This window comes from Erinaceus europaeus, chromosome 4, assembly GCF_950295315.1.
Source record: "Erinaceus europaeus chromosome 4, mEriEur2.1, whole genome shotgun sequence".
Taxonomy (NCBI): Eukaryota; Metazoa; Chordata; class Mammalia; order Eulipotyphla; family Erinaceidae; genus Erinaceus; species Erinaceus europaeus.
In genome coordinates, this window is record NC_080165.1 from 11,323,451 (window position 1) to 11,350,106 (window position 26,656).

Sequence of the window (26,656 nt, forward strand, 5' to 3'; positions counted from 1 at the left end):
CCCCCTTTTTAATACTTTGGTTTTTTTGCCTCCAGGTTTATTGCTGGGTTTTGGTGCCTGTCCTATGAATCCACAGCTCCTGGAGGCCATTTTTTCCCCTTTTGTTGCCCTTGTTGTTTATCATTGTTGTTGTTGTTGTTGTTGTTGTCATCGCTGTTGGATAGGACAGAGAGAAATGGAGAGAGGAGGGGAAGACAGAGAGGAGGAGAGAAAGACACCTGCAGATCTGCTTCACCACTTGTGACCCCCCCTTTTTTTATATACCAAACACCATTCAACTTTAGTTGTCAGTGGTTCCAAAGTTCCAGTCTGGCACCTCTCCCATGCAAATCTTTTGTGCTCTCTCTCCAGCCCCGAGAGAACACTGTTAAGTGGATTTGCAATATCACATTGAGAAATCCTGTAAAGCCTTTGGACTTTTCATTTCAACATGCAGAACTCACCCTGATGAAAGCTCTTTACCTGTGAAAATATTGGTGTGTACAACTTGAGGTTTACGCATCTCAAACAAAACGTCTTTCATTCCACCTGCCTCGATGGGCAATGTGTCCATGGGGGGAAGAGCTGCCTTGCTTAGTTGTCAAAGTGACAATGCAGACCTGGGGGGACTTGGTCTCTCTGGGGCTCACTGATATGCCACAGGGTTTGAGAGATAAGGGGCTAAAGGAACAAAGTCAATTTATCCCATCCAGATGCTACCTCAACCGCTGTGCACACTTGGCTGGTATCTTTTGTCCACAGAAGAGAAGTGGAGACCCTGTACCTTTGTCAGACAGTTTCTTATTGAAGGTCCATTTTTTAACAGTAAATAAATAAAAAATAAAAATAAATAAACCGCTCCTCATAGAGGTAAACTAGGAAGAATTTTAACTCCATTGCTTAGGGCAGTTTTTCTTTTTACTATGTTAAGATACATGCAAAACATGAAGTCAACCACTTTAACCATTTTGGGGGTGTCTGGTTCAGTGACAATCACACTGTTGTACTGCCACTGTTCTGGAACTTTCTCCTCCAAGCTCAGAGTCAGTTACTCAGTTTTCCATTCCTCCACCTCACTCCAGCACTCACCATATATATATATATATATATATATATATATATATATATATATAAAACATCACCACTCGTGAAGCTTCCCCCATGCAAGTGGGAGCTGGGGGGCTTGAACATACACCTGGGTCCTTGTGCACTGTAACACAAGTGCTCTACCGGGTGCACCACCTCCCAGCCCCAAGTAGATTTTTTCTTTTTTGCTTGATTGTTTGAATTTTTTTTTTTTTTTAACCAGAGCACTGCTCAGTTCTGGCTTATGGAGGTGCAGGGGATTGAGCCTGGGACTTTGGAGCCTCAGACATGAGAGTCTTTTTGCATAACCATTATGCTATCTACCCCTGCCCAGATTGTCCTCTGACATTAGAATTCCCTTTATTTTCTGGACTGAATGATGTCCCATTGTATATATATATGTATCTTGTCTATCTATTTTCCATCAAAGGACAGTAAGGTTGCTCATACAGTTGGGCTATTAAGAATGATGTTGGTGGGGAGTCGGGCTGTAGTGCAGCGGGCTAAGCGCAGGTGGCGCAAAGCACAAGGACCGGCATAAGGATCCCGGTTCGAACCCCGGCTCCCCACCTGCAGGGGAGTCGCTTCACAGGCGGTGAAGCAGGTCTGCAGGTGTCTATCTTTCTCTCCTCCTCTCTGTCTTCCCCTCCCTCTCTCCATTTCTCTCTGTCTTATCCAACAACGACAACAACAATAATAACTACAACAATAAAACAACAAGGGCAACAAAAGGAAATAAATAAATAAAATAAATATTTAAAAAAAAAAAGAATGATGTTGCTATGAACAAGGTACTGCAAATCCCTTCTATAGTTATGGTCTTACTTTCTACGGGAAACTTGATAGAATCTGTATGTGGGATTTCTTGTTGACTCCATGGATTTAAGTAAATAAGTGTGTGTGTGTGTGTGTGTGTGTGTGTGTGTGTTAAAAAGCACAGCTGGCTTCTTCTTTGACGATTTTAGAACATAATTTTGTTTCTGGCTAATGAATTGCTATTTCTCTGCATAAATAACTCACATGCATGGGGCTGGTTGGTGGCACACCAGGTTACCATGAGCAAGGACCCAGGTTTGAGCCCCTACTATCCCACCTGCAATGGGGATGCTTCACAAATGGTAAAGCAGGTCTGTAGGTATCTCTCTTTTCTCTATCTCCTCTTCTCAATTTCTCTCTATCTTATTAAATAAAATAGAAAAAAAAAGGAAAAAATGGTCACCTTCAGCGGTGGATTCATTAAATAAATACTTTACATGTTTTCAAGGCTCTAATGGATGTGAGGAATAAAGACACACTGAGAGAACAGTTATGAGCCTTAAGTTTGGCAGGGCTGCCCCAACTCTGGTTTAGGCTGTTCTAGGCTGACACCAACAAGTCAAGTCAGGATAAGCTACTCGACAGCTGGGAGTATGTAAAATGCACCCAGTCAGGAGCTGTCTGTGCCAGGAAAGTCTACGAGAATACCTTTAACTTCTCATTACTATTATTGTTTTAAATTGCTACCAGGGTTATCACTGGGGTTTGGTACCTGCACAGTGAATCTATTCCTCTTGGTAGTTTCTGTTGAATAGAAACAGAAAAGGAAGGGGAGACAGAGATAGACAGACAGACAGACAGAGAGAAAGAGACACCTGCACAACTGCTTTAATACTTGTGAAGCTTCCACACTACAGGTGGGACCAGGGACTTGAACCTGGGTCCTTGAGCATACTCATGTGTATGCTGTATTGGGTGTGCTACAGCCTGGCTCTGAAATTTCTTTTGTTTTCTTTTTTAATATTTATTTTTAATTTTAATATTTATTTATTTATTTATTTTCCCTTTTGTTGCCCTTATTGTTTTTTATTGTTGTAGTTATTATTGCTATTGTTGTTGTTATCATTATTGGATAGGATAGAGAAATGGAGAGAGGAATGGAAGACAGATAGACACCTGGAGACCTGCTTCACCACCTATGAAGTGACTCCCCCACAGGTGAGGAGCCCAGGGCTGAAACCGGGATCCTTATGCCTGTCCTTGCACTTCATGCCATGTCTGCTTAACCTGCTGCACTACCTACTGCCTGATTCCCTGGATCTGAAATTTCTTGAGTACTTTGGGGTCCAGCCTTGTAACTCATGTTAAGATGGCATGAATGTGTTGGGAAGAGGGCTCTCCCACCTGCCTGAGGGAGAATGTGCGTCAGGCGGCTGTGGCAAGCCTTCCCCTGGGCCAGATGGTGAGACCCACTTTCACTGGACACACTGTCGTGTAGTTCCAACAAGCAATATTACAATTAATGCCACTGGCCAAAGGAGAGAACCCTCAGGAGTTCTGAATGCTCAGGGACTCCAGAGCTCTGGGGATCTATGGCAGAATCTGGGTGAATTGAGCTCTGAGCCAGCCATCCTTTCAGATGTGCCTGAGAACCACGCCTTCCTCACCTTCATTTGTCCTTTAACATCTGCTTCCTTGCCAACCTTGCCTCTGCTTTCCTGAGCTGCTTCTCTTAGTCACAGAGCTTCTCCTCATCAGCCCTTTGTGTTTCCATTTCTCAGTCCAGAATTTGGGGGCAGGTTCTATTTGACCAACTTTAAATATATATATTTTATTTGTTTTAATAGTTTGTTATAAGATTGTAATATTACAATGTATAGTTCCATGTTGGTATGCTTCTAAATTCTACTTCTAAGACCCGTTCTGTTGCATTGCTTGACTTGTAGTCTATTTACTTGTAGTCTATTTAATCATTGTTTTCATTGGTTTAATCCCCACTGGTTCATGTATTTTCCGTCTCCCCACCCCCTATCCTACGTACTTCCTCTTCCTGACACTTCTGCCTTAGGAGATTTAAAAGACAGGGCTTTCGAATGAAGCAAGATTAGATTAGATTAGATTAGATTGTTGAACTGCATCCCCGCTCATCAATAAAGATTGAACTGCATTCCCAGCTCAGCCATGAGTCCCTGGTCATCTCTCTACCACCCATGAGGCTAGCCTAGCCCAGCAGTTCGACACCACACCCACCAGCAGAGTTCCATATCCTCACCCTCCCATCTCCCAGAGAAAACCACCAGAATTCTCAGAAACCTTACAAACAGTTTGCTTGCTTTGGATTTTTTTTGGGGGGGATTTAATGTAAATCATATCTCAAGATTCTATATATGAGTGAAACCCTCTGGTAGTTTTCTTTCATCTTTTTATTTATGTTGCTAAGCATAATCACCCTCCTGTTCCATCCATTTTGTCCTAAAGGGCACAATATCATCTTTTTTGATCTCAGAGTAGTATTCTGTGGAATATGTCTCCTATAACATCTTCAGCCAGTCATCTGTTGATGGGCATTTAGGCTGATTCCACTTTTTGGCCATTAGGAATGATGCAGCTATGAACACAGGGGTGCATATGTCCCTTTTAAACAGTTCCTGAGCTGTTTGACCAGCTTCTGAACTTGTCACCCAATGAATGCCACTGAGACCCAGGGTGGTGGAGGTTGGAAATGGAGGAGGTGGTGGAAGCCCCGTGGCATGGAGTTTGCACTCCAGCAGATAGCCCACAGAGCAAGTTCAGCAGCCTGGCTGAAGGCAAAGGAGGGTGAAAGAACCAACTGGTTGAAATGAAGAGAGAGGTATCCTTCGACAAATCTCACAGCCCTGTTTGCTTCCACGGCTTCTTGTGCAACAGGGGGCCCCCTAGACATGACTCATCCGTCGGAGGGCCAGTCAAACCTCCACAGAAATATAGCAGCGGCATCTTGCTGCTCTTTTATGGCAAGTCCTTGGGCATGTGAATTAATTAGCCCGTTAACTAATTAACTCACCACCCTGCCCGTGTTTGTTGAAAGGTGCCTGTGTGCTAAATTTGCTGCTTTGTTTCCCCCCGCAGTGCACACTAGGGTCCAGTGCCTGGGCTCTACTGGGTGTGGAGACAAGGCACCATCCTAACAATCTCTTTCTTTAATTTATCTATCTATCTATCTATCTATCTATCTATCTATCTATCTATCTATTTATTTTCCTCTTTGTTTCCCTTGGTTTCATTGTTGTTGTAGTTATTATTGTTGTTGTTGATGATGTCATTGTTGGATAGGACAAAGAGAAATGGAGAGAGGAGGGAAAGACAGAGGGGGAGAGAAAGATAGACACCTGCAGACCTGCTTTACCACCTGTGAAGCGACTCTCCTGCAGGTGGGGAGCTGGGGGCTCGAACTGGGATCCTTATGCTGGTTCTTGTGCTTTGCATCCAAATGTGCTTAACCCTATGCACTACCACCCAATTCCCTATCCCAACAATATTTCAGGTGCAGTCTTGGAGCTTCTGATGTATTATCTCACGTAATGCCCCTCCACCACCACCACCAACAGCATGAAATGGGAGCTGCTATGAATTTACTCCTATAGGGACTAACTTAGACTCAGAGAGGCAAGTAAATTGTGCAGGTCATACAGTTCGGAAGGACTCCAGAGCTAGTCTTTTTTATTATTTACTTATTTATGATAGAGACAAAGGAAACTAAGACAGATGGAAGGGAGAGATGGAAAGGGAGAGAGATAGTGAGACACCTGCAGCACTGCTTCACTGCCTATATAGCTTCCCACCTCACCTCTCTCCCTTGTAGGGAGGGACTGAGGGCTTAGACCTGGATCCTTGAGCATTATAACATACACTGTCTACCAGGTGCATACCCCCCTCCCCAGCTAGTATTTTGCCAGCAAGTCTCTTCTGCTTTTCGTTCTCCTTCAGACCCATTTACAAACAGGGAGAGTTAAAGAGACATCTGTAGCCTTGCTTCACTATTCTTGAAGCTTCCTCACCACCTGCAGGTGGGGACTGAGGGCTTGAATCCATACCCTTGCACAGAATTTTGATGTTGTACTGACAGATGACTGCTTCAGCCCAAAGGAGTAGTTCCTCTTTCTTTAAAAGATAATTTCTACTTATCCCTGGCACCTTACCCTTCTTGCTTCCATACTATATTGGTCCTTTCTCCTGCCTGTTGCTCTGAATGTCAGCCTCCGGACCTCTGTCTTCCCTCTCCAGGTGGTCTATGCAGACTCCACCATTTTAAATATCATCAGTGTATCAATCAGTGTTCATCTGATTCCTGATTCCTCTGACCTTCCCAGCCCCAAAGCCCACACTAGGAGCCACTTGACAGTTTACTTGGCATCTTCACTGGGAAACAGGCATTTCAACTGTCCCAGGTGCACTAAATCAGTTAGGCTTTCCACCACCAGCCTGAGTCTTCAGTCTTTCTCAGTCCAGTGAACAGTCACTTTCATCTCTGGGGCCCAAACTCTAGCAGTCAGTCAAAAGAACTCTTCTCTTCCTTCTCAGCTCATCAATGGTTTGTACTATGTCTTCCTTCAACACATTTGCTGATTCTACGGTGACAGTGACGTTGTGGCTTTGACCTGCAGCCTGGGTCCTACTACCATAGCTGCTGCTGCTTCTTCTTCTCTTTCTCCTTCTCCTCCTCCTCCTCCTCCTCCTTCTCCTTTTTTGGTGGTGGTGGGGGGAGTTCTTGTCCTTTGCAGACTGAGACCTCAGTCCCCTCTGCCCTGCCACACTGTACATTTCTTTAGGGCTCACTCTGTGAATAGCTTTTTGTTTATTAGTTTCTTTTCTTCTGCATGTCTTTCCCTCTCCAGAATGCATGCTTGGTGAAAACTGGGACTTCTCTATCCTCACTTCCTAGGGTGGTTCATGCTCTAGAGAAGAAAAATTGAAATGATGTTTCCTTTTAGTTCCCAAACTGACACAATCTTGGTCTTTCTCTGTGCAAATTTTCACCTCTGTATTTGTGATGACACCATAGCTTGGGATTCTACCCCCACCCAACATAACTTGGTAGGCTTTTTCTTTTTAACCTATTAGTCAACCAAATTGATAAGACCTTTTGTTACGTGTTTGTATCATGGGGATTTCTGTTCAGCTTATTGCATTGTAATTTGACATGTAGGTCATTTCTAATTTTTCAGTTATAAGCAAAGCATCCATCCTACCCCCCTCTCTTTGTATCCCTGTCTCTCCCTCTTTCCTCCCACCCTCTCTCTCTTACCCTAGCCCACTGCAGCATCGGCAGCCCCTTGGTCTGAGTGGAGAATAAGCCAGATTCGCCAGTGCAATTAGCATTTGAATTAGGGACATGAGGATAAACAGGTGATTATCCTATTCAGCAGCTGTTGAATGGCTTTAAAGAGACTTTGTCTGACAGCCTGCACTTCAAATGCAGGGTTTGTTAACAAATGATTAAAAGAAAAGCAGAGAACACCCAGTTTAAAAAAAAATGAAAAAGCAATCCAGTCTCTTCTAGAAAGAGACCAGCATAACCACATTTCATAATTCCTGCCTTATCTGCAAAGCTCGGTCATTTCTATACTCTCTATACTTGGACTTAGCAGAGGAACACTGAGTAATGGGACTTCTGTTTTGCCTGTGGGGAAACTATGCCACAATCTGTTTGCAGGCATCCCCAGGTCATTTTTAGAAGTGGACAAGACGGCGTTGCTGTCCAGCCTTCAAGTGTCACTTTCTAGATTGCGTTGAGATTTTTGGAGCTAGCCAACAGGTGAGAAGATTTTTTTTTTTACTTCGAATGACAATTAACTGGGTAGTTTTGCCCATTTTGGATGAGAGCTGTGGGCACCCTAGGTACTGCCTTGGCAAGGGGTCAGGCAAACATGTGGAGCTTACTCTTTGCTTCCTTTTTAAGTCTCTTCATGCTTCTCTGCCTTCCCCCTGAAGACTCCTGGATTGAGATGAGGACAGAAAGGAAGCGTTCCTCCTACACTGGAACTCACTGCGGCGTTTTGCATTATTCTTGTCAAACTCAGCACTCCACTGATTACACAGTGCGTCCTGGAAGACGTGGCTTAGCTTCACGCAAAGATGACCTGCTCCCAGCAGATGTGAGAGCATCAAGTCCACAAAGAGCCACAGACCCCACTGGGCCTGCTCCACTCAGACTCACCCTAAGTAGCAACTGCAAACAAAGGCTATCCACCCTTGATTTCTTTTAAAAAGCGCTTAGAGAGGGTTTTTGTTGTTGTGTGCTGTGGAGAAGAGAGAAAGGAGGTGCGGAGCAAAGAGGAAACACAAATCTTTATTTGCGCTGGCACCTCACAGTTGGGTGCTAGAGAAGCAGGTTGGGCCACGTGGAGGTAGCAAAAATGGCCGCCTCACGCAGTAACCTTTCCTGCGTCTGAACACCGCTGGCAAAAGAGAGAGGTGCGGAAGAAGAAGGGCTTTTATAGGAGCAGCTTTCACGAGACTGGGAAGGGGGAGGAGTAACCATAGCACTCCAAATATCGCGGGGATATAGACAATGCCCTGAGGGCACAACATGGAGGAACAGGCACTCCGAAAATGTCCCAACTCTCGCTGGAACTAGCAATAGCCTGAGGGGACAACATGGCAGATGTGACTGCATCTGCACAATTTCCCAGCAGGTTTTCCCATAAAATTTATGGAAGGGGGGGCAGGCAGAAGTGTACCTGGTTGAGCACACATGTCACCAAACACAAGGACAGGGTTCAAGCCCCTAGGCCCCACTTGTAAGGGGGGTGAGGACAGGGAAGCTTCAATAGCAGTGAAGCAGGTCTGCAGGTATCTCTCTTTCTTCCTCTCTGTCTCCCCCTTCCCTCTCAACTTCCCTCTGTCCATCAAATAAATAAATAATAATTTTTTTAAATTATGAAACTACAATCTTTAGAAAGCTGACTTTGGGGGTGGGGTGGGGGTGCACCTGACTGAGCAGCACATCACCACACACACGTGTTACAGGGGAACAAGGGCTGGGGGAGGCCAACACTTGCCTTCCCCCATTCCCAAAGTTTGTCACGTGTTTTTCAACAACGAATTGATGGAAGAGCATGATTATTCAGGTAAATTAAACTTTTACTGAAAACAAAGCATGATAGGGAGGGAGGGAGGGAGAGAGAGAGAGAGAGAGAGAGGAAAGGAGACTTTCATACTTGATGGTCACATGGTAGTCTCGGGAAAGAAGAGAAAGTGCAAGGGAAGAGACACTTACATACGATTTGTGGTCAGGGGCCAAAGAGCCAGAAAACTCTTAGGCTCCTGCTTTTAAACCCCCAAACCCCACCTACACCTTTTAAGCCACACCTGTAACCACTCCTATTTTTAGGTGGTACCTCCTCCTTCAACATTCCAGCCACACCTGTAACCACTCCTATTTCTGGGCGGTAACTTCTCCTTCAACCCAAGGACCTGGGTTTAAGTCCTTGCTCCCCACCTGCATGGAGGAAGCTTCAGGAGAGGTGAAGAACGACTGCAGGTGTCTATCTCTCTCTTTCCTCTCAATTTCTCTCTGTACTATCCCAGAAAGAAAGAGAGAAAGAAAGAAAGAAAGGAAGGAAGACAGAAAGGAAGAGAGAAAGAAAGGCCTATGGGAGTAGTGGATTCATTTGCAGGCACTGAGGCCCTGGCGTAAAGGTAAGGAAGAAACAAAGAAAAAAAGAAAGAAAAAAAAAGAAAGAAAGAAAGATCTGAAGGAAGGAAGGAAGCTGACTTTTAATTTAGTCACCCCAAACCAGTATCTGTAGTCTCTTTTTAGGCATCTCGTCACTTAAGATTCGTAGAAACTCACCCCCTGGTAGACTGGGGACCTGCTATTTGCGTGGATGCTAATGTTCCCTTCTAAGATCAGAGCATCCTGCCAAATCAGGCCTCTGGCACTTGCTTCTGAGAAAGCTCATCTTTGTCCTGGTTTGGGAGGTGTTAGGAGTGAAGAGAGGGGCTGGGCTGGGGTGGGGTTAAATGGCATTATTCATGCACATCTATTCTGGATGTGCTCAGAGATGGATTTGTACTAGAAATGGTCTGGAACTCACATCTCACCGGGCAGTCTGTGTATTCTGATGGGCCAGAGCAGGTTAGACCGGCAGGTAGAGCCAGCTGTAAGGTCTTTGCTGAGCAGGTACCCGGCCCACCCAGGGCACCTGCCCCATTTTGCTTGGCTTGGACCTGAGACAGGCTTTCTGTTCAACTCCTCTCCAGGAGAGGGGTTTGTAAGATCTTTCTGAGTTTCCAACAACTGTCACCATTGACAGCTCTCCTTGAAGTAAACTCTATCTCTGTTCTGTGTGCCTTAGGTAGGTGGGGGGTGTCTTGGAGACAGGAAGATGTCTTGTAAAGACATTTCAGGATCTTCTACAACAGCTTTTTCCAGCCAGGAAGGATGAGGGATCCCAGAGTCAAGCCTCTGCTGAGGATGAGGATGAGGTTTTTTGGCTCAGAGGAAACTTTTCAATGTGTTTCCTCCTGCTGGGGGGTCTGAGCCTTTTGTTTTCAGCAGCTTTGCAGGAGCTGGAAAGCTGACTCCCCAAAAGGGACTTCCTCTCCTTCCAGAAACTGACCCCTGGTGGTTGCTATAGCTACTGCAAAGCCAGCAGTTAAAGTTGTGTAAACAAGCTGACTCCAGTTGATATGCCCACAGAGTGGCTGGGGGTGGTGAGGGGGTGGGGGGAGGAGGCTGCAAAATGACCCTTCCCTCTCTATGTCCTCCTCCCACTCCTTCTCCCCCTCCTCTATCTCCTCCTCCCCTCCCTGACTCTTCCTCTCCTTAGCCTCCCCTTCCCTCTTCCCCACTTCCTTTTGCCCTTTTGGCTCCTCTCACCTCCTGACATCCCACCAGACCAAAAAATGGGATCTAAACATTTCCCCAGAGCTGTGGTCCAGGACATGCCAGCCTGCCCCCAAGACACTCCACCTGTTCCACCAACACACCCCAGGCCCTGTGTTTATACTTCAGAAAGGACTCTCCAGGGCTGTTGGCACTGTGCTCAACTCTCAGGGCTGGGGAAGGGCACACAGCCCCCGGGGGCTGTAGGGTTGAGCCCCCCACCCCCATCCCCAACATTTCCTGCTCCCGGATCTTGGTTGTCTTTGCAGGAAAACTTCTGCCTAGATTAGAGATTACACTAGTAGTTTCAGTTTCCCGTGCTTATCTCTCACCCAGATCCAACTCAGTATAAAGAAAGAAGCTGGTGGGGGGCGGGGGCGGGGACAGGCGATGACACATCTGGTTAAGCGCACACATTACAGTGTGCCAGTACCCAGGTTCAAGCCGCTGGTTTGGTCCTCACCTGCAGGGGCAAAGCTTCACGAGTGGTGGTGAAGCAGGGCTGCAGGTGTCTCTCCCTCTTTATTTACCCTTTCTGGCTCAGTTTCTGGCTGGCTCTATCCAATAAACAAAGATAATAAAAATTGTGGGGGATTTTTATTACTAAAAAAAAAAAAACCTTGGCTTTACAGACCTCTGACTTTCTGCACCCCTTAGAGATCTTTGGTTCATACCCCCAGAGGGATAAAGAATAGGGAACCTTCCAGTGGAAGGGATGGGATATGGCATGCTGCTGGTGGGAATTGTATGAATTGTACCCCTTTTATCCCACAAACTTGTCAGTCACTATTGAATCACAATAATACATTAAAAAAATAAGTTGAGAAATAAAAAAACACAAAGCAGAACTTGGACTGGGTTTGGTATACTGCGCCAAGGTAAAAGACTCTGGGGTGGGGGTGGGGGATTCAGGTCCTGGAACATGATGTCAGAGGACCTAGAGGGGGTTAAATTGTTATGTGGAAAGCTGGGAAATGTTATACATGTACAAACTATGGTGTTTTATTTTTTGTTACTGTATTTTATTGTTGACTGTAAACCATTAATACCACAATTCAAACAAACAAACAAACAAACAAACAAATGATACCCTTGGCTTTAAAATGAATTGTCAAAGTATGAGGTGTTATTACTTCCAAAATATTAAATCTTCTGTTTTTATGACTCTACATAGTCAAGAAAATCCATAAACTCAACTGTACACATAAGTTAGGAAGTCTTTTATACCCACAAAATTTCCTTCCAACATATTGAAGTATCTTCCACTTAGTATAGTTACAGCTCCAGTGGGGCTAGAAGTGAGACTGTGAACCACATGAAGGGCCAGGAGTGGGGAATGAGAAAGATTTTCTAACCCTCAGTGGCTTGTACCTGAATATGAAGGAACTGCTAGTTTGGCTCAGATTCGTTATTCGTTTTGCAAAGGGTTGTGGCATTCAGAATGTGTAGCTACTCTCTGCCCTAATCCAACTTTCGAACCCCATTCTAAACTCTGACGCCATCTTCCCAGACAATACTTTTAGTCCACCTACATGTTAGCTATCAAACTCAAGAGAAAAAAAAAAAAAACACTACGAACGTCATAGGCCTCTAGGAACATTCTTAAAATAGACTTTCCAGCTTCTTTCCACCCTAAGATCCCTATTCTCATCTGCTGTATTCTTACTTTTTGGCTCCTGTTCATTAATTATTTTGTTCTGCTTTATATCTTACCTCCTTTCAGCCACCAAGTTGTAGATGCTAGCATGATTTCACCCTGACTTCCCTGGGCAGATGACCCAGCTAGCTCAGCTTCTGGGGTGGGTGGGGCTTCACCCAGCACCATGACTCAGCAGCTCTGGAAGGCCAGGCCAAGTATTCAGTCAGCTGCCATGTATTTTTAGGGCTTGAATCAGAGGTCATTCAGAAAATTTAGCCACTCAGGTGTCCTGGAACCTCACCTCTCCAGAGCAGTACCCTACTAAGGAAAGATAGAAACAGGCTGGGGCTGTGGATCGAACTGCCAACCCCCATGTGTAACAGAGAGGCAATTACAGAGGCCGCAACTCCCACCTTCTGCACTCCACATACATCTTTGGTCCATACTCCCAGGGGTGGACAGGTGGTGAAGGAGAATGGCCAGAGGTCTCTGAATTCCAACTTCATCAGGACCCAGAGAGAGAAGAGGAGAAAGAGAAGGGGCATTTGGAAATAGCAATAGGTGTAGGTGTGACTTGGAATGGAAAAAGAAGGCAGGATATAGGGACAAAAAAAATAGGCAAATATATATATATATATATATATATATATATATATATATATATATATAGACAGATAGTTAGAGAATAATAGTTAACCCATGTCTGTAACGTTGGGAGAACTGCTGTAGCTTCCAGAGGAGGGAATCGGAACACAGAACTCTGGTGGCAGGAGTAGTGTGGAATTATATGCCTGTTATCTTATAGTTTCGTAAGTCAATATTAAATCACTAATACAATTTTAAAAAATCAGGTAAAAGAAAAGCATGGCTTCCTCCACCAGACACAAGATATGCCAACCATGGAGCTGCTGGCAGTGAGTCTGTGGTGACTGATAGGGGTCAAAGAGCATGCTCGTTCCAAGGGGGCAAGCTCACAGTTGCTGCCCGAATCCAGCGGAGTAGCTGCTGATGGTAATGGGCCCTTCCCTGTCCTCAGAGGTCAGTAACAGGCGGTTTCCACAGAGACCATATTTCCTGGCTTCTTTTATCCAATGGTGCAAAATCTGCCAACAACTTTCAGATGCAGATGGTGCTTGTCTTTCTCAGAACTTTAGTGAACTCTGGGACCCAAACTCCAAATCCTAAAAGTCAGCTTGTACTGCATGCCTGAGGGGTCCCCCAAATCTTCAGAGCCTCTTCACTGTGCAGGCGGGGTATGTGTGTGTGTGTGTGTGTGTGTGTGTGTGTCTTGAAATCTTGTCCTTTGATGAAAAAACTCTGTTTTGTAATCTTAGAGGGGGCAAAGAAAGATTGTAAAAAGTCATTGCTGGAAAGAGGCATACAGATGTCATTCATTGAAGCTAGGTTTAAGGATTAGGATTCTTCATTGTGGAAACATTCTGGGGTTCGGTGGTGGTGCACCAGTTTGAGTGCACATATTACAATGTGCAAGGACCTGAGTTCGAGCTCCTGGTCCCCACTTGCAAGGGGAGAGCTTCATGAGTGTTGAAGCAGGGCTGTAGGTGTCTCTTTGTCTCTCTACCTCCCTATCTTCCCTACCCTCTCAATTTCTGGCTGTCTCTCTTCCATAAATAAAAATTTAAAAGAAGAAATATGATACATAAATATGCATTAAAAAAGAAAAAGAAACATTCCTGTGTGAGATTAGACACACTGTGTGACCCTGCCCGTTTGTTTCTGGGAACCGAAAGCAGGTCTTTCCATAAAGATCCATGCCCCCAGCAACATGGCAGCTTTGTCCACATGTCAGAAGTAGGGAGCAACTCCACTGGGCGCAGCACCATCAGGAACTGATCCAGACAGGTGCAAGGACACGACTCAGCCTTGGAGAATCTGATGCAAGCGGTGGACCTTGAAGACAGTGTGTTGGACACAGCGAAGCAAGTGTCAAGGGACAAAGAGTGTGTGATTCCACTGCTGTGAGTGTCCTAAAGAGACAAGTTCATGGAATTAAGTGGTAGGTGAGGCGCATGGGAGCTTGGGAAAGAGAAAGACAGGCTGGGAGTATGGATCGACCTGTCAACACCCATGTTCAGCAGGGAAGCAATTACAGAAGCCAGACCTTCCACCTTCTGCATCCCACAATGACCCTGGGCCCATGCTCCCAGAGGGTTAAAGAATAAGAAAGCTGTCAGGGGAGGGGATGGGATACGGAGGTCTGGTGGTGGGAACTGTACGAAGTTGTACCCCTCTTATCCTATGGTTTTGTTAATTTTTTTTTTATATAAATAAAAAAATTAAAAAAAAAGAATTGTCAAGTGCATTATTATCAGTTGAGCCTCATCTCAACTGTTCTCAATCAATCCCCCCTCATCTCAGCCCCCAACGCGCGCGCGCGCGCACACACACACACACACACACACACACACACACACACACCTGACTGGTGTCACTGTCTCAGATCCCTTGCTGAGCAGTGCAAGCTCTCCAGAGGGCCCCTCAGGGGTGTGGCTATGGCAGAGTTGGGGGGTGGGGAAATCAGTGACTTGGTGCATCAGGAGGGCAGCCCAAGGGGCACAATTTGTGCCAGATGCACCCCCCCACCGCACCCGGCCCTGGCGGTGGGACTCTGTGCCCCACGTGCACCCGAGAGCCTGGAATTAGCAACAGAACACTGCTAGGTGTGTTCCTCCTCTTCAGATGCCAGGGAAGTGGGTTGGCTTCTGTTTGTCTACTGACACCTGCCTGTTTGTCCATCCAACATGTTTTCAGCATGAGGCTGCAGGCAGTGTTAATGACAATCCGACAATCTGAGGTGAACAAGGACGATGGTAGGGGGCTGCTTGGATGACCCCTGGGATTATTATAAGCCACCCACAAAGCCTATATTTACAGAAAGTCACCCACAAAGCCCAGGATGTGGAATTGGAGCTGAACAGTGTCCATGGGCAGCCTGGGGTAGGGGCTGGGGGGTGTCTGGCAGCTCAGTGGGGTGCTGGAGGGACAGGGAGGGGCAGGGCTGCCTGCTTAAGGGTTATGAGGCAGTAGCTGCATTTGCAAAGTGGTCTTGGTTGGCCTTAGTCAGCAGGAACCCTGACTACCAAGTCCAGTAGCTGAACCCAAACCAAATGACCAAGCAGACTTAGGGCAGAGACCCAGGAAGAAGAAATGACAGTCAATGATCAGCTGTTCTGTGACCCCTGGGGGTAGGGGGCCCATCTGATGTTGTGTTAGGTCACATGCAAAATGTCCCCCTGAAACCATGGTCTTACTTTCTCTTTCTTTGATCACACTTCCCAGCAGACATCTGCTAAAATGATTCCACATGGGCCAGGCAACGGTGCACCTGGTAGATAGCACCAAGTGAGCATGTGTAAGGACCCAGGTTCAAGTCCTCACTCCCTGCCTGCAGGGGGAAAGCTTTGCGAGTGGTGAAGCAGGCTGCAGGTGTTTCTTTTCCTCCCTCTCTATCTCTTCCTTCCCTCTCAGTTTCTCTACCAGAAAGAAAAAATAAAGAGAGAAGTGAAGAAAGAAAGAAAGAAAGAAAGAAAGAAAGAAAGATAGATAGAAAGAAAGAAAGAAAGAAACTGCTGGGAATGGTAGGTTCATCACAGAGACACAAATTTTACACCTGGTTGAGCACACATGTTACGGTGTACGAGGACCCGGGTCCAAGCCCCTGGTCCCCTCCTGCAGGAGGGAATCTTCACAAGTGGTGAAGCAGGGCTGCAGATGTCTCTCTATCTCTCTCCCTTTCTATCTCCCCCTCACCTCTCAATTTCTGCCTCTATCCAATAAATAAATAAATATATTAAAAAAAACAAAGTCAAGATTCCGTATGATGAGATATTGTGAGACAAAGATTCATGTATGCTGTTAAAACTCTTCTCCCATATTACTGGCTGCTATTCACTTCCATGTGTCTGTCCAGGGGCCAACAGCACACAGAGGACTCAGGGATTGTTCTATCTGCAGCTCAAGCATCCACTGGGGTGTCAGTGATGTGTCCCTCAGGGATAAGGAGGCCCACTGAACTGATGGCCCTTAAGCCCTCTTTGGGGAGCTGCCCTGTGTTTATTTTTTATATTATTGTTATTGGAAGTCATGATTTGGGAGGTAATTGAGAGGTGTAAGGAGGGGTCAGTGATTTGCAGCTCAGTTGTTGGCCCATGGTTACTATTTCTCACCTCACCAAGAGAAGTGTCTAAAAAAAACACTCTGACCTCCAAATTAGGTCTATCACTGTGTATCAGACCTGAAAGCCTCCCTCTCCCTTCAACCCCCATTCTTCCCCTTTCCCCAGGGTCCTTTGCTTTGGTCCAGTACACAAAATCCAGTCCAAGTTTTACTTTGTGTTTTCACTTCTGTTCTTATTACTCAATTTCTGCCTCTGAGTGGCATCATCCCATATTCATCCTTCTCTTTCCGGCTTATCTCACCGAACATGATTATTTTAAGCTCCGTCTAAGATGAAGTAAAGAAGGTGACTTCATTATTGTTAATAGCTGAGTAGTATTCCATTGTGTATCTATGCCACAACTTTCTTAGTCACTCATCTATTGTTGGACACCTGGGTTGCTTCCAGGTTTGGGCTGTTAAAGAGAAAAGGCTGGAACCAGTTTAACAAACTGGTTAAGTTACTTGGTGGGTTCTGGAGGCCTGGCTTTATTATTTCTGGATTCTTCTACCATTTCATCACTAGGGAAAATATATTTTAGAAGCAGGAAATGCGTATCCTGAGTTCTCCCCATAGAAACCGTGTTTGTTGGAATGTGTGATTTCTTCCTCCTCATAATCCTCTAGATTTTGAGGTGTGCATTCGGAGGGCAGGGTTGGAGTTTGCTCCTCCTGTCTCCTCTCCCTGCACCTGGGCAGGGGCTGCCATGTCTTCTCTGTGACTGGCACCCAGCACACACACTGGCTCAGATGCCAATGCCTCCCAACCCAGCTGAATCTAGCTGGGGAGCCCAGCGGAGGTGGGAGGAGGGGGCCTGGTCTCATGGCCACCTTTTGGCTCTGTGATCACATCCAGGAGGTGTCAGAATTAATAGCAGCATTTCCCAAAGCTGCAGAGGGAACAGAAAGAACCTGGGGAGAAGGGAGAGAGGAGGGACTTCAGCTGAGATTTCAGGCCCGAGGCTCTGGGCTGCTGGGAAAAGCCTGGCGTCTCTTGCTGGCCTGGTAAGATCTGACAGTGGGTGGCTTCTTGGGGTGCTGTGTTCTGCCCCTGACCAGGGCTGAAAGCCTGGCCTCTGGCACACCTGGCTTGCTCAGAGCTCAGAGAGGGTGACCAGCTGTGGGTTGTGGGGGGGGGGGAGCAGAAAACTCACTTCTAGGCACAGAAGGGCAGCACCGGAGGTGGGCAAGAGGTAGCCTGGCTGCCAGTGAGAAAGAAGAGACTGGGAAAGTTCCCAGAACTTCCAGCTCTCTCTGGCTGTGGTTCCTAGGGGTTGCAGGCTGCCCAGAACATGGAGCAGCCTCTTTGTGGGGCCATCTGGGAATAAATTGTGTCAGAAATAAAATCCACAGAACCGATGGCCCTCCAGAGAATTCCATGGGTCTGATTTGACTCTGTGCCATTTGGCCGTCCTCTCAGAAAAAGCTGAGTCCTAAGTGCCCGTGGCAGAGCACCAGACTCGAGTGCCTGAGGTCCCAGGGGCCACAGGGTCAGTCTATAGCACCACCACATGCCAGAGCTAAAGCAGTGCTGCGGTCTCGCAGACTCCAGAAAACCAGTAAGATCAGGCTGAGGAAATAACTCCCCTGGATAGTACGCTGCTGTGCCATATGTACAATCCAGGTTCAGGCCGCTGGTTCCAAGTCACTACATGAGAGGAAGCTTTGGTGCTGTGGTGGGTGGAGTGGCACAGGTCATAGAAACATGTGTGTCCCAATCACAAGAACTGGGGTTCAAGTCCCTGTTCCCCACTTGCAAGGGGGAAGCTTCACAAGTGGTGAAGCAGTGCTCGTCTCCTTCTTCTCTCTCAGTTTCTCTTTGTCTCTATCCAAAATTTAAAAAAATACATTAAAAAAGAAAAATAAAAACTTACATACACGGGGTTGGTGCAGTGGTACACCTGGTTGAGCACACATGTTACGGTGTACAAGGACCCAGGTTCAAGCCCCCAGTCCCCACATGCAGGGGGAAAACTTTGTAAATGAAGCAGGGTTGTAAGTATCTCTCTGTCTCTCTCCCTTTCTTATCTCGCTAATCTTTCAATTTCTATCTCCATCAAATAAATAAATAAATGAATAAATATAAAAATTTTAAAAAGCCTTACACACATATTTGTTTTTTTAAAAAAATTTTAAATACTTTTATTTATTCCCTTTTGTTGCCCTTGTTGTTTTATTGTTGTAGTTATTGTTGTTATTGATGTCATTGTTGGATAAGACAGAGAGAAATGGAGAGAGGAGGGGAAGGCAGAGAAGGGGAGAGAAAGACAGACACCTGCAGACCTGCTTCACCGCCTGTGAAGAGACTCTCCTGCAGGTGGGGATCCGGGGGCTTGAACTGGGATCCTTGTGCCGGTCCTTACGCTTTGTGCCATGTGCACTTAACCCGCTGCACTACTGCCCGACTCCCTGGTTTTGTTTTTTCCCCCCCTCTGGGGTTGTTACTAGGGACTCAGTGCTGGCACTATGAATCCACTGCTCCTGGTGACCATTTTCCCAGTTTATTGGATAGGACTGAGAGAAATTGAGAATGGAGGGGGAGATAGAGAGGGAGAGAAAAAGAGAGACACCTGTAGATCTGCTTCACTGCTTATAAAGTGTTCCCTCTGCAGGTGGGGAACTGGGTACTTGAACCTGGATCGTTGTATGGGTCCTCACGCTTAGTACTATATACGTTTAATACTATGTGTGCTTAACTGAGTATGCCACTGCCCAGCCCCCCACCACCTAGATATTTTTTTTAAAAAATGAATATGGATCAACTAAAAAGAAAAAGTCTGGGAGTCGGGTGGTAGTGCATCAGGTTAAGCACACGTGGCACAAAGTGCAAGGACCTGCGTAAGGATCCTGGTTCGAACCCCTGGCTCCCCACCTGCAGGGGGGTCACTTCACAAGTGGTGAAGCAGGTCTGCAGGTGTCTATCTTTCTCTCCCCCTCTCTGTCTTCCCTTCCTCGCTCCATTTCTCTCTGTCCAATCCAACAACAATGACATCAATAACAACACAATAATAACTATAACAATAAAACAACAAGGACAACAAAAGGGAATAAATAAATAAATAAATACATATTTAAAAAAAGAAAGAAAAAGTCTTTCTTTCACAGAGGAATGTTGTTTTTGTTGTTATTTCTTTGTAAAATCAGGACTGAAGTATGGCTATGACAGCTCTGTGCAGGGAATGCTTTGCAAAGCACTTGTTTGAACCCCAGAGAAAACCATTCTTGTGTGAGGGTGTCCCAGCCTGGAACAGCCATGTTCTCTGTCTTCTCCAGACATGTGGGCTGACCCTACTGGCTGCCCCCAGACAGTCTTCCCTTATATTTGAAGAGTCAAGGATTTATTACCTGGGCCATTTATCACTGTTAAAAAAAACATTAAAATATTTGTTTTGTGAGGACATTTGTCTCCACCTTAATTTACAAAGGATGCAAAGAAAAAAGAGAAGACGGAACCACTGTGAAAGGTGAAAGTATTCGTTTCAAGTGAAGCATGTTGATGTTTGTGATGGGGTTTTGCTTTGTGCTGCACAACAGCATCTTGGGACAGATTTTCCTGTCCTTCTTGTCACCTCTGGAAGGAGAGGACTGAGGCTGGGGACACTCTTGTCCTCTTGGCCTCCCAGGGCTCCAGTGTTCTGAGGGCCTGTGCCAGCTCCCCCCCTGAGCCAGAGGAAAGTCCCCATGGCCTGTTTCCTCTGCCGTGCTTTTCCACTCTTTCATAATCTATTAGCACGACCTTGAGGTATAGAGAGAGGCTCTGGCAGGGCACACTTCATGTGAAGCTGGTGCCCATGTCCTGGTACCAAAGGCTTGTGACCAAGGCTGCTGGGTCGGGGGGGAGGGGGGTGGAGAGAAGGAGAGGTGGAGAGAGAGGAGGGGAGGAGTGATGGAGAGAGGGAGAGGAGGAGGAGAGAAGGAGAGGTGGAGAGAAAGAGGGAGGGGGGAAGAGAGAAGGAGAGGTGGAGAGAGGGGGAGGAGAGGAGTGATGGAGAGAGAGGGAGAGGAAGAGGAGAGAAGGAGAGGTGGAGAAAGGGAGAGGGGGAGGAGAGGAGTGATGGAGAGAGAGGGAGAGGAAGAGGAGAGAAGGAGAGGTGGAGAAAGGGAGAGGGGGAGGAGAGAAGGAGAGGTAGAAAGAGAGAGAAGAAGAAGGGGAGGAGAGAAGGAGAAGTGGAGAGAGAGTGGGAGAGGGGGAAGAGAGAAGGAGAGGTAGAAAGAGAGGGAAGGAGAGGGGAAGAGAGGAGAAGTGGAGAGAGACAGAGAGAAAGAGGGAGAGAGGAGAGGAGGAGAGAGAGGAGGGGGAGAGGGAGAGGGAAGGGATGGGTGAAGAAGAGGGAGAACTCTGCTATGAAAGATTTCAAGTTATCCCCCCAAGATTGTACTCAATAGATTAGTTTCTTCTAAAAATCATCTAACAAAACTCCACGCAGGACTGTGAATCCTTCAGGAGAAAGGCATGCCCAGGAAGGCACAGGAGGAAGGCTGTGAGGAGGGAACTCTGGTGAATGCAGGATGCCCAGTCCTGAGCCAGGAGACAACCAGGGAGCAGGGATGAGGAGGAGGGAGCAGGGCTGCTGGCTTCAGGGTGTCACACTCAAGCACCCTGCCTCCCTGTCCCCTCCTCTCCACCAGGGTCTGTGTTGGCAGATGTTCCTGCCAAAGCAGACTTCATCAGAAAACATGAAGGGGAAATCTGATTTGCCACTAATTGGACTTACTCTCAGCAATTAGGACTAAGCTGACAAGAGGGCCCACTCAGACAGTGGGATTTTCAGTGTTTTCGTTATATTCCTGGGAAGCTCTTGGAGCATACAAATCGGTTTTTAACCAGGAGGGTGCTTTGCAACGTTAGCATTTTGCATTAGAAGACCGACCAGGTAGGAATGGCATGAGGACTACCATTATATCAACATACAGAACCGTCTGTTACATTGGCGACATACACACGCGCACAGGCATGCCTTCATACGGACATTATAAACACAGAGACCATGTATGTACACATGTGGAATTGTATGATGTGGACATGGCCTAAGGCATGTAGTCAGTAGTAACTACAGTGCATGTTCTGTACAGCACAGGACACACGTATGCTCCTGTCTACAGAGACACGTGTTGTGTGTGGTGAATGTGGAGTGGACGGAGCATATCGTATCATGTCTGACATGTGTGTAGTGCAGGGCATATAGGCACATTCATTTTTATTTATTTTTTATTTAATATTTATTTTCCCTTTTGTTGCCCTTGTTGTTTTTCATTGTTGTTGTAATTATTGATATCATTGTTGTTGGGTAGGACAGAGAAAAATGGAAAGAGGAGGGGAAGACAGAGGGGGGAGAGAAAGACAGACACCTGCAGACCTGCTTCACTGCTTGTGAAGGGACCCCTGCAGGTGGGGAGCTGGGGGCTCGAACCGGGATCCTTAAACCGGTCCTTGAGCTTTGCACGCCACGAAGGCCCATTTATTTATCTCTTCCGGTAAGCAAGACTATTTTGTTAGTGCACAGGATATTTTTCTTTTTTCTTTTCTGAATTACCTGATCTTTAGTTTCCATCTATACTCACTCACTCACTCACACACTCACTCACTCACTCACTCACTCACTCACTCACTCACTGGTAAAGAAGTCAGGAGCACTGATCCTAGGGATTCCTTGCAAGGCCTTGCCCACCTGCACCCCAAGTGTCTTAAGCCTCCTCCTCCTCCATGTATATGGCCCAAATCCCGCCACTTTAAATTCTTACCCTGCATCTGAGACCGGATGCAGTCAGTCAGCTGGCTGCCGGTCTATGCGGTCTTCACCCCCTTCACTCAGTGGGTTATGGAGAGCCCTGTGTGTGAGAGAGACACATGTGCACACGGTCCTTTTAAGTGCTTATTTTTAAAATGTTTTTTTAAATTTTAGTTTCATTTATGTCATTTGATAGGACAGGGAGAAATCAAGAGGAGAAAGGGAAGGTAGAGAGGAAGAGGGAGAGAATAAGAGAGAGAGAGAGAGAGAGAGAGAGAGAGACCTGCAGCACTGCTTTACCACTCACAAACTCACAAAGCTCCCCACTTGCAGGTAGGGACTAGGGGCTTGAACCAGAGACCTTGTGTATGAGGACACGTACACTCATCTGAGGGTGCCATCGCTGGGCCCCTTATTTAGACTCTGGAGATCTTGGACCATTCAACAATTCTTCAAGTCACTCAATCCAGTCCCACCTCCCTGTAGCCAGAATCAGCTACCCGCTTTCATTAAGACCCTGGTGATTTATTTGTTTCCTTTCTGGTGCTCACTGATGGAGGGAGACACACAGCTCACCATCCCACCATCCTCATGTGCCTCAGGTTTCTGCAGAAGGTGGGGCAGGGGGTTCCCCAAGGGTCATGGCCCAGGACAGAGGCAGCAGTAGGGGGGGACCAGGAAACCCCTCAGGACACGGCACCCTGACAGTCTTCTGATGTGTGCCACTCCTGTAACTTCTTGTGAAACACACACACAGGGAGAAAGCTATTTATGCTCTCAGGACTCCTTTTTTTTTTTTTTTCAAAGTTTTTATTTATAAAATAGAAACACTGAAAAGACCATAGGATAAGAGGGGGTACAATTCCCACCACCAGAACTCTGTATCCCGTCCCCTCCCCTGATAGCTTTCCTATTCTTTATCCCTCTGGGAGGATGGACCCAGGGTCATTGTGGGGTGCAGAAGGTGGGAGGTCTGGCTTCTGTAATTGCTTCCCTGCTGAACATGGGCATTGGCAGATGGACCCATACACCTGGCCTGTCTCTTTCTTTCCCTAGTGGAGCAGGGATCTGAGGGATCAGAGCTCCAGGACATATTGGTGGGGTCATCTGCTCAGGGAATTCCGGTTGGCATCATGGTAGTATCTGCACCCTGGTGGCTGAAAAAGAGTTAAGATATAAAAGAGAACAAATTGTTGACTAATCATGAACCTGAAGGCTGGAATATTGTGGATGGAGATTTGGGGCTACTTTTTACTTTGTGAATGGGGGCCACCCTGCACACGGGAAAGCTGGGTGTATGGGCACCTGGAATGAGGGGAATCCTGTGTTGGAGGAGGATGGAGGAGCCCAGGGCTGGGTCTCCCATGGTTACCACACCTCTCCAGGTCTCAGTGACAGAAGGGACTGGACTGGGGCCCAGCCCCAGGACCTCCTGACTGCCCCGACCATCATCCATCAAGTGGTGCAGCATCAGCTCCCTTCTTTCGTGGGGGAAAGCAATGCCTCCCTTCTGACCCTGGGAGACGAGACGGATACGTATGTCTGAACTGAGGCCCTGTCTGCTCAGATAATCTGTGCAGGAATGTCCTGGGTTCCTGGGCATGTTTATAACTACTGGAGAGGACTTTAGCAAGAAAAGTCCTCCACGAAAAAACGGGAAATGCTCCCAAGCTCTGGCTGGGGACAGGATAAATAGGATATGTGTGTGTGTATGTGTGGAGATATATATCTATCTATATCTATATCTATATCTATATCTATATCTATATCTATATCTATATCTATATCTATATCTATATCTATATCTATCTATATCTATATCTATATCTATATCTATATCTATATCTATATCTATATCTATATCTATATCTATATCTATATCTATCTCTATCTCTATCTCTATCTCTATCTATATCTATATCTATATCTATATCTATATCTATATCTATATCTATATCTATATCTATATCTATATCTATATCTATATCTATATCTATATCTATATCTATATCTATATCTATCTATATCTATATCGAGAGATTCAGGCAGATTCATGGAACACTCTCTTCCCCAGCCCTTAGCCTCTCTGCAGAGGATTTTGTGTGTTCTGTTCCATCCTGACCCCTGGCTCCAGGAGAAGGAGAAGCTACCTTCCCTTACTCATGCCTACCCAGCTGGCAGCCTTGCCCACACCCCTTCCCTTTAGCAAAATGGAGCCTATGCTGCCTGTCTCCCTCATGGCCATTTGCACCACACCCAAGCTTTTGGGTGATGAGCTATATTATCACTAAACTGTGTGTGTGTGTGTGTGTGTGTGTGTGTGTGTGTGTGTATGCTTGTGCGTGTGTGTTTCCGTTTATATCCAATGCTATCCAGCCCTGCTGGGGGCAGGAAGCAGGGTTTTGTGTGCACATGGGAGTGGGATCAGTGATCACAGCTTCACTGAGTTGCCCCCATCCCCACTCCCCATCACTGTGTCCAGTTGGTGTTTTCCCCTATAGGTGGGTATGGCTGGAGAGAAAAGATGAGTTTCAGAGTATGAAAAAAGACAGGGCCTGTTGATAAGGTTCCCAGCAAGACGATCAGGACTCTGGAGAGATCCAAGCATCTTAGCTGGAGATAAGTCATGATGCCATATTCTATTCTTCTTTTTCTACTGTCACGAAAGTTATCACTGCGGCTTCATGCCAGCAATACAGATCACCTCTCCTGTTGTTTAACCCCCACTTAAAATTTTTTTTTTTTTAGTTATAAAAAGGAAACATTGACAAAACCATAGGTTAAGAGGGGTACAGCTTCACACAGTTCCCACCACCAGAACTCCATATCCCATCCCCTCCCCTGATAGCTTTCCTGTTCTTTATCCCTCTGGGAGTATGGACCCAGGGTCATTGTGGGATGCAGAAGGTGGGAGGTCTGGCTTCTGTAATTGCTTCCCTGCTGAACATGGGCATTGGCAGGTCGATCCATACTCCCAGCCTGTCTCTCTCTTTCGCTAGTGGGACAGGGCTCTGGGGAAGCAGAGCTCCAGGACATATTGGTGGGGTTGTCTGTCCAGGGAAGTCTAGTCGGCATCATGCTGGCATCTGGAACCTGGTGGTTGACAAGAGAGTTGACATACAAAGCCAAACAAATTGTTGACCAGTCATGGACCTAAAGGCTGGAATAGTGCAGATGAAGAGTTCGGGGGAGGGGGGGTCCTACATTTTGTAGATAGCTAGTAGGCATCTTTTGGTTATGTTCCAAAAGGCCTGTGGCTATACTAGTTTTTTGGTTTTTTTTCTACTCTATGCTACACCTGAGGAAGATGGGTCAATATTGGGGTAGCTTGGAATGTTCCTACTCATGACCACAGAATGTGAGCTCAGATCTAGATGGATGCAGAGGTCACATAGGCTCCTAAGCTGAATATGGGCCCCAGATCACATCAAATCGATGGGGTTTACAGTCTACAATATTTATACCCCTTTTTCATATTAGGGAGCTACTCTCTTCCTTGATCCAGCTTTCTGGTCCTTTTTCCAACCATAACATCATCTCCCCAGACAATAAATAGGATCCACCTGTATATCAGATTTCAGGCTCAGGGGCAAAAAGAAAAAGGAAAAAAAAAAAAAAAACTAGTATAGCCACATATCCCCCCCCTTCTTGAATATGTATATTATTCTTTATTTCTTTTTGTTAGGATAGGACAGAGAGAAATTGAGAGGGAAGGGGGAGATAGAGAGGGAAAGAGACAGAGAGACACCCACAGCCCTGCTTCTCCACTCCTGTGAAGTCTCAAGTTCCTCTGTTTCTTTGGCTGGAGTGTGTTGTGGTTATCTTGTTGGGGGTGGAATGAGGTGTGGGGGATTCACTTTCTGCAAAACATCAGACTTGCTCTGAAGCAGCTGGTTTCATGGCATGGCTGCCCATTTGTGGTTGAGACCTGAGTAGGACTGTGACCGACTCTGTAGATATATGGCTTCTAGCTCTGTCTAAAGGAAGGTCACCCAGCCTCTCCCATGGTGCAATGCCACAGCTGCACGCCAGTCTCTCTGGCTTCGATCCAGTGTTCCCAGGTAGTGTGGAGACTCCTAATCTGGTTGCTTCCCTCTGGGTTTGTACCCACTATTCATCTCAGAAGAAAACTGAACGTCTCCGTGAATTGAGACTCTTACTGTATGCTTTTTTAAAAATTAATTAATTTATAATTGGATACAGACAGAGAGAAATTGAAAGATAGAAAGGGAAAGAGACAGAGAGACACCTACAGCCCGGCTTCACTACTCATGAAGCTTTCCCCCTGCAGGAGGGGACCAGGGGTTTGAACCTGGATTCTTGAGCACTATAGTGTATGTGTTTAACCAGGTGTGCCATCACCTGACTCCCTCCTCCCTGCCCCCAGTTGAGTCCCTTTCCATACTGGAGAGAAAAAGGGGG

The 26,656-nt window shown here is 46.3% G+C and overlaps 1 long non-coding RNA gene across 2 annotated transcripts in view; it reads right to left on the minus strand.

The window, feature by feature from the left end:
• The window catches only part of LOC132537986 (uncharacterized), a 37,637-nt gene extending 25,189 nt beyond the window's left edge, over positions 1 to 12,448 (minus strand). Inside the window, exons 1-3 of one of the 2 annotated variants that reach the window (XR_009549385.1) lie at positions 12,404 to 12,448; positions 11,023 to 11,153; positions 6,567 to 6,755 (exon numbers count right to left, since the gene is read on the minus strand). This is a non-coding gene — a long non-coding RNA (uncharacterized LOC132537986). Of the gene's footprint in view, positions 1 to 6,566; positions 6,756 to 11,022; positions 11,154 to 12,403 lie in introns of those variants that run through there. The other variant, XR_009549384.1, reaches the window with a different exon arrangement.
• Between the last annotated feature and the right edge of the window lie 14,208 nt (positions 12,449 to 26,656).